We start from the raw sequence: 8559 nt of genomic DNA, 5'->3' as shown, positions 1-8559 counted from the left end.
AAGCTCAAGAACACTCGCTTTGTTTACTACCCAAGACATGACCCCATGGGAAGACCGATGACCATGCCCCCGCACACGGAGATGAACCACTATGTAGCACACCTGGACTTCATGCTGTACAAGACCCGCAAGGAGTTGGACAACGCCCTCAACTTTCGCCAAGCACATTACCCGTGAAGACGAAGAATCCACCCTGAAGAGTAGTATCACTCCAGCACTTGAGTAGGTGTGAGTTGGATCAGGATCCCCTTGTATCGTAGAGCGAATGATTGGTTCTTCAAACCAACGGTGTGTTAGCTTTGTAATGTGTGATGTTTGGTATGAATGAAAAAGTGTTGTTGGTTTTTACCCCCTCAACACTACTCAAGTTTTCAGGTTTTGAACTTTTGAAACTTCTTGACCTTTAAACCAAACAAACCATAGAAATTTCCCTCTTATCTTAGCATCTACCTCAATGATCAGATGGCCCCACCAACCCGCAGCACCAACCAAGACGCCATGATGCAGATGCTGGAGATGATGATGGCAGACCGCGAAGCCGAGAGAGCTGAACGCCAAGCCAACATAGCTGCACTGCAACAGATCGCTAACAACAATCAAGGCCATGGAAACCACGACCACCCTGGGTCAAAGCTGAAGAACTTTCAGAACACCAACCCACCTATTTTCAGCAAGACCGAAGAGCCACTTGACGCAGATGACTGGCTCCAGACAATGGAGAACAATCTGGAAGTTGCGGGAGTAGAAGCCGCAGAAAAAGTGTTGTTCGCCACCCACTACCTGTCAGGACCTGCAAGAGCCAGGTGGACAAGCGCCCGCGCAATGAATGCGGGACAGATGATGACTTGGGCAGACTTCAAGCTGAAGTTTAGCAAATACCATGTGCCCCAAGGACTGATCAAGAAGATGAGAGACGAGTTCCGCGAACTCAAACAAGGAAGGATGTCCGTGGTAGAATACCGCGATAGGTTTCTTACTCTGTCAAGGTACGCCCCGGATGAGACCGACACCAACGAGAAGCGGAAGGAAAGATTTCTGAACGGACTACATGACGAGATGCAGACTGTACTGGTCAACATTCCCTTTGCTGACCTAGAAGCCCTGGTGGACTCCGCCATCCAGATGGAAGGGAAGCTTCACCAAGCCAATGAGAACCGCAAACGCCGGATGATGAACCAGAATGGGTCAGGCAAAGCACAGAAGTACCGCAACAACTCAATTGGAGGGTTCGCCCCAAGAAACAACAGGCCACTTGCTCAGAATTACCGCCCAAACTACACCAACAACCATGGAGGACCCCCGAAGCCCGGAGGCAACAACAACAACAATCACAACAACAACAACAACAACAACAACCCCAACAGCAACAACAACAATGGGAACAACAACAACACCAACACTGGTCTGAGGACTGGAAGCAACGCCATCCCCGTCGCCCCTAAGGACAAGTCGACAATAACTTGTTATGGGTGTGGAGTGGTGGGACACTACTCCAATGAGTGCCCCAAAAGGTTAGCCAAGACTGCCACCAACCCTGCTGCACCTGCCCAGCAACAGCGCCGCTTCGCCGCCAGAAGGAACCAGAACAACCACAACGGCCGCCTCTACCACATGAATGCAACAGAAGCCCAAGAAGCACCTCAGGCCATGCCAAGTATGTTCTCCTGTTAATCCAATTGCCCAATCTCTCTTAGGAACCTAACTTTTCTTAAAATCTCGGGACGAGATTTGTTTAAGGGGGAAGGGTTTGTAACATCCCAATTTTTCAAACAAAGAAGAAAATGAATTTCCTTTATCCAAAAATGAGAACCAACAAAAACTTTTCTTACCTAGGGTGCTATGCATAGTGATCATACCTAATACTTGTGTTATTCCCAAGATTGTTTGTTTGTTACATTGAGCATACTTCCAAAACCCTAAAACCTTAACCATCTCAAAAACCAAAGTGGATCAAATAGGAAGAAACTAACATAAAAAAGACACATGTGGGCATATAGCCCTAATATGTAAATCTTGACCCCTACCATTATTACTTTTCTAAATGGTGGTGAACCATTGTAAAACCCACTAAACCCTAAACCTCACCCCTCTTATCACCATCCATTAAAAACCAAATAAAAAGAGATGATATTAAATAAGAAAAAGGCCTATGAAAGCCTATGGCTAAAATTTGCAAACAATCACTTAGGCCTTGCTCTACCTTGTGTAGATGATTTGAAATACCTCAACAAACCTAACCTAGTGCTTACCAACCCACTCCAAGGTGAAACCAAAAAATAAAATGACAAGATGCATAGAGGCATATGTGGCACTTAGCCATAATACCAATTCTTGACCTATGCACCCACACTTTCCCCAAATGGTTTGAACCCTTTACCCAACTCAATCTAACACTAAATAAACCTTACACATGCCTAAGTGAAGCAAAGAAAAAGAAAAGAATAAAAGTTGGAAAATCACAAAACCCTCACATATGGTTTATGCCATTTTTACAAATCTTTGACTTAGACCAATTTGGCCTTCACCATTAGTTGTATAATGTTACTAAACACTTATTAACACTTTTGGAATAAAAGAAACTCAAATAAAATCAAATTTTGAACTCAAATTGTGATCACATGCACTAATGGTCAAATCTGCCATTTTTAGTCTGATCACTACTTTGAGCCCCTGGATTTGGAGATTTTCAAACCAAACAATTCCAATTCTTTGCACCTCATCCAAGTACACATAAAGGTGAACAACTTTTGAAGACCACCATATCAAATTCATCTTGGATCAAAAACTATGCTCAAGCAAAGTTGGGACTTTTTAACACCTCCAACATCACCCCACTTTGCAAATTTTGCATTTCTTTTTATTTTTAAATTCCACCACCACCTTTGTGTGGCTCTGGCCATTTGCAACCAATCCAACCAACCCAATTTCAAATTTTGGAATTACATTGCATAGAACAAATTTGACAAAGGTTTGGAATTCAAATTTAACACAAATCCCCAAATCACTATTTCAAATAGTGTTGGCCAACCCTACTCAACCCTTGTGCTCCTACTTGTCCCCTGGTTCCCTCTCCCCCTAAACCATGCATAGAAACCCTAGGGCTAAGCCCATCATGGCCATGTCAAGCCATGCCGGCCATGGAGCATCTAACCCTTGCCAACCCTAGTTCTTTCCCTTTTTGCCCTGGCCATCGTATCTCTCTGACCCTCCCTAACAACCTGAGCATGCATGTGCCCTCCATTTGTCGAATGGTGGACCACAACGCCCAGACCAGCCCATGCCCGCGACGCCCTGGCGCGACAGGAGCGGCATGGCCATGCCATCCCGTGTGTGCCGGCACCACGGCCACACGGCGCCTCGACGTTCTGCGCCAAGCCTGGACCCCCTCTCTTCTCCTTGAGCATCACCACCGCACCACGAAGCCACCGGCCACGCTCCTTTGCCCGCGCGCATGCTGTCACCATCGACAACCTCGCCGCTTTCCCACCACCGTGCCGCACGGCATCGCCATCGCCAGCACTAACCCGACCGTCCTTGTCCTTGCCATCATGCTCCCAGAACCGCCTGGAGACCAGGAAGCTGACGCGCACGTCGCCTTGCCCCTTCGCCGTCCCAATTGTCGCCGCCATGGTCGACTTCCCCGCACCCCCACGGCCACATCTCGCGCCTAAAAAAGGAGCCTCCCCTTCCTCATCAGAGCACGCCATTGCCTTCCCCACTCACCTCTGAGCCTCCTCGAACCCTCTCCCATCCACATTGCCGCCGGAGTTGCTCCAATTGCATCGACGACCGCCGCGCCAGTACCTCCGCGACGACGACGATTGGCGCCACCCCAGCTTCCCCCGCGACCACCGCTCGCTTCCTCGTCCTCGACAACGCCGCTGCACACCCTCGCCGAGCCTCGCTGGAGCTCAGGTTACCTTCCGACCCCATAGCCTCGCCGCCGTAACCCTGGCTCTCGCCACGGTAGACGATGACCCTGGGCCGTGCGATTTCCATCTAATCCAACGGCTCAGTTCATCGCATACCGTTTCGGGGATTATTAGGCGCTGACAGGCGTGCCCCACCTATCAGGAAGCCTGCCGCGCGAGACGCGCTGTTGGGCCAGCCCAACTCCCCTCTCTCCCCTTCGGCCCGTTTAATTTTCCCGCCAGGGCCATTGAATTCAAACTTCGAATTTTGTTTAAATCAAATTACTTACTGACCCTGTTTTCAAAATTCAATAGAATTAGTTTGGCTCAGCCAAATTTGGTGAATTTCATATCATTGGAAAGATAGAGAAAAGATCTACACAACCACACTGGCCTCATCTTGAGATTCATTGTGGAAATAATGTGACAAAAATAACAAGTCAGGGACTTTTGCACATTCAAACAATTATTAAAAATCAACCAAAAATGCTTTTGAGTTGATTTCAACTCTCATAGATCACATTTCACATACTCTAATTGGTTATGTAAAAATATGACAGGGTTACTCTGAGTGATCATGGCCTAAAGTAAATAAAGGACTATATGGCTATTCTAGTCAAATGATATTGTCCAAAACTATTATGTAAATTTTATGAGAGGCTTGCTCTCATTTAAATATTGTCCCAAGTAACTTCATGTGGTATGGTGACCCTGGTCTAATTACTCTCACATTGAATTACTTGGTGATTTAAATCATAAGTGGTATGGTTAAATGTTATGAGGCATTCTACCTCATTTAAACTATTTTCCCCAAATAATGATGATGAATAGTTGACTTTGGTCAACATGAATTCATGCATGATTTTTGGAGGAGATTAAATCTTAAGAAGATTCAATGAGAGGAAATTATTTCTCCACAATAAAGAGAAACCCTAATCCACACTTGAAAAGGAGGAGTTGTCTCCCAAACCCTAAGAAGAAAACCCTAGCATAATTTTTGGATAAATGTTAAGTGATGATGCTAGATCATTTTGAGTGAGCCATTAAGGCTAATTAAGACTACTTAAGTATTGTTTGGTTATTGTATCCTCGTATTCGTTTATAGCCGCTAGTACCGGAGACTATCAAGAAGAGGAGGTATTCTACCAAGAGGAAGAAGAAGAGAACTTTGATCACCTCACCAATCAAGGCAAGCTAGACTAATGCAAGTTATATTGTTGCAAGCTAATATTCTTGCAAGGGCAAAGCTCTAATGGAGCAAGGCCACACTATTTTTACTTTATGTGCAATGATCCCTTCCCAAGTTTTTATCTTACAAGCTTTTACTTGATTTCTCAAAGATTACTTTTATAGTTAACTTTGGTCTAAGTTTAGTGTGTTACTAGAGTAGCAAAGTTAGCCTCAAAGATGACCAAGCAAGATAGCACCCCTCATGATTAGTGCTAGTGCTAACAACTAAAAGTGACTACTCTAGATGGGAACTTGTGATTTGAAATGAATTTGAAAACTTTGGAATGATGAGTCATTCTATTGAAAGATCTTTGAAGGTGAATATGACTTGAATGATATGGTGAATTTTGATTAAAACTGATATTGGTTTGGATGCGATACCTTTCCAATTTTTTAGTACCCCCACAATACCTGATTATGGGTAGGGCTTAACTGGAAGTTTATACATCTTAGTATGGGTTCCCTCTGAACAAGCATCATAGGGGTTATGCCGAGGCTGCCTCCGTAGAATGAGAAATGATGTGAAATGAGGTGAATGTACGGCCCAAGCCCTGTGCAGTTCCCAGGTTGACAGTTGGTCTTCACTGGGAGGCCAAGCTCATGGGGAGAGGTACCTATACTAGGGTATGTAAGTGAAAGGTTATGGTTGATGATCCGCGTACTGAGTTACGATGATTCGGGGTTATCCCTGACGGATGAAATCAAATGTTGTGGCACAAGTGTGCAACCTCTGTAGAGTGTAAATCTATTCGAATAGCCGTGTCCACGGTTACGGACGGTTGGAAAGGCCATACTGTTTCCGGTGTCAGATATTTCTTGAAAATGTTGATGAAGTGAATGGTGACTTGACTTGAATCGCAACTGAGTTGTGGGAATGACACTAATGTTTCCACTTGAGTTAGTTAGCACATGAAGAGTCTTTATCAAATACTTGTGAACTAAAATTGGCTTTATGCAAAATAAACTAGAGCTGAGCACCCCCTTACTACAATTGTTAGTACTTACACTAGTATTAGTTTGCGAGTACTTTGAAGTACTCACGGCTGTGTCCCTGGCTATTCAAATGGCCAGACTATGAAGAAGAGCAGCAGTACCAGGAGGACGGACAACAAGACGTCTATGACAACTAGGGAATCTTCTGACGTCAGATGTTGGCCTGTGGATCAGATAGTCCACTTCCTTTACGCTTCTGCTATGTGATATGTTCGTTGATCATTAGATCAACTATTTGTGTAATATTGGATCATGTGATCTCTATTTGTAACACGACTATGGTATGTAATGAATGATGACTTATGGTATCAATTGTTATGTTTCGCAACAACACTATTCCTGGGATTGCGATGTATGGCATAACAGGCATCTGGACTTAAAAATCTGGGTGTTGACAATCTTTGGCCAATAAAAGTGGTCAGCTAGCATGAGTAGCGTCTTCACACGCCCAAAGTGACCCATCAAACCTCCAGCATGTGATTCCTGCAATAAGAGCAAAAGCACAGACGATTCTGGAACACATAGTTTGTTAGCTCTAAACAAGAACCCATCATGTATGTGATATTTTTCCCATGCTTTACCAATAGCACACAAACGATATGGTTCATCAAAATCATGATCAGTAGCATACAAATCACATAGTACTTCTAATCCAGGAATTTTAACATCAAGTTGAGTTAATAGCATATTCTTCCTAGATAGAGCATCAGCAACAATATTATCTTTTCCCTTCTTATGCTTAATAATGTACGGAAAAGACTCAATGAACTCAACCCACTTAGCAAGATGCTTATGCAAAGTAGACTGAGCTTTCAGGTATTATAAAGCTTCATGATCAGAATGTATGATAAATTCTTTTGGCCACAAGTAATGTTGCCAAACCTCAAAAACTCTAATTAAAGCATACAATTCTTTATCATATATAGGATAGTTCAACTTAGCACCAGACAGTTTCTCAGAAAAATATGCAATTGGGCGACCCTCTTGCATCAACACACCACCAATTCCAATACCACTAGCATCACATTCAATCTCAAATTGCTTATTGAAATCAGGAAGTGCAAGCAACGGTGCAGAAGTTAACAATCTTTTAAGTTCATCAAAAGCATGATCTTGGGCTGCGCCCCACTAAAAAACAACACCCTTTTTAGTCAAGTCATTCAAAGGTGCAGGAATAGTACTAAAGTTGGGCACAAATCTTCTATAAAACCCAGCTAGACCATGAAAACTTCTTACTTGACTCACATTCATGGGAGTAGGCCAATTTTGAATAACTTCAATTTTAGACACATCTACTTCTACTCCATGCTGAGAGACAACATAACCCAGAAATATGACATTATCTTTGCAAAATGTGCACTTCTCAAGATTACCATAGAGTTTATTATCAAGCAACACTTGCAAAACATGTCGAATATGTATAGTATGATCAGATTCATTGCGGCTGTAGATTAATATGTCATCAAAGTACACAACCACAAACTTGCCAATAAATTCACGCAAAACATGGTTCATCGGTCTCATGAAAGTGCTAGGTGCATTAGTAAAACCAAAAGGCATTACTAACCACTCATATAAACCAAATTTTGTTTTAAAGGCTATTTTCCGTTCATCCCCTTCTTTCATCCTAATTTGATGATAACCACAACGCGAATCAATTTTAGAGAAAACAACAGCACCACTCAATTCATCTAGCATATCCTCTAAACGGGGAATAGGATGACGATATCGAATAGTAATGTTGTTTATCGCTCTACAATCTACGCACATACGCCATGCATGTACCATCTTTCATAGGAACTAGAATAACAGGAACAACAGAAGGACTAAGGCTTATGCGGATATAACCTTTGTCGAGTAGCGCTTATACTTGCTTCTGTATCTCCTTCGTTTCTTCGGGGTTCGTTCTATATGGTGCCCGATTGGGTAGCGAATCTCCGGGAATCAAGTCGATTTGATGCTCAATACCTCGTAATGGTGGAAGTCCTGCGGGTACCTCATCTGGAAACACGCCGCCAAATTCCTGCCAAACATTAGAAATACCAAGAGGAAGAGGGGTCATGTCGTTAGAAACCAAAACCGTACCCCTGTACAAGAGCACAAGAGGCATGGCTGTAGGATCCTCGCTAAATTATCTCATGTCTTCTTTGGTGGCTAATGAGACTAAGGAATTCACTCTCTCACTTTTCGTTATATTACTCATAACATTACAATTCTCTCGCCTATCTAAAGAAGCATCCTCCAAGTTTACTTCAACTTTCTGACGAGATTCATTGACAATTTGCTGTGGTGACATAGGATGTAAATTGATTTTCTTGCCCTTGAACTCCAAGTGATATGTATTGGCATGGCCATTGTGTTGCACAGAACGATCATATAACCAAGGCCGACCCAATAGTAGGTGATACACTGTCATAGGGACCAC

The sequence above is a fragment of the Lolium perenne genome, chromosome 7 (genome assembly GCF_019359855.2).
Source record: "Lolium perenne isolate Kyuss_39 chromosome 7, Kyuss_2.0, whole genome shotgun sequence".
Taxonomy (NCBI): domain Eukaryota; kingdom Viridiplantae; phylum Streptophyta; class Magnoliopsida; order Poales; family Poaceae; genus Lolium; species Lolium perenne.
The sequence above is the reverse complement of the archived record's forward strand: the minus strand, read 5'-3'. Positions refer to the sequence as shown.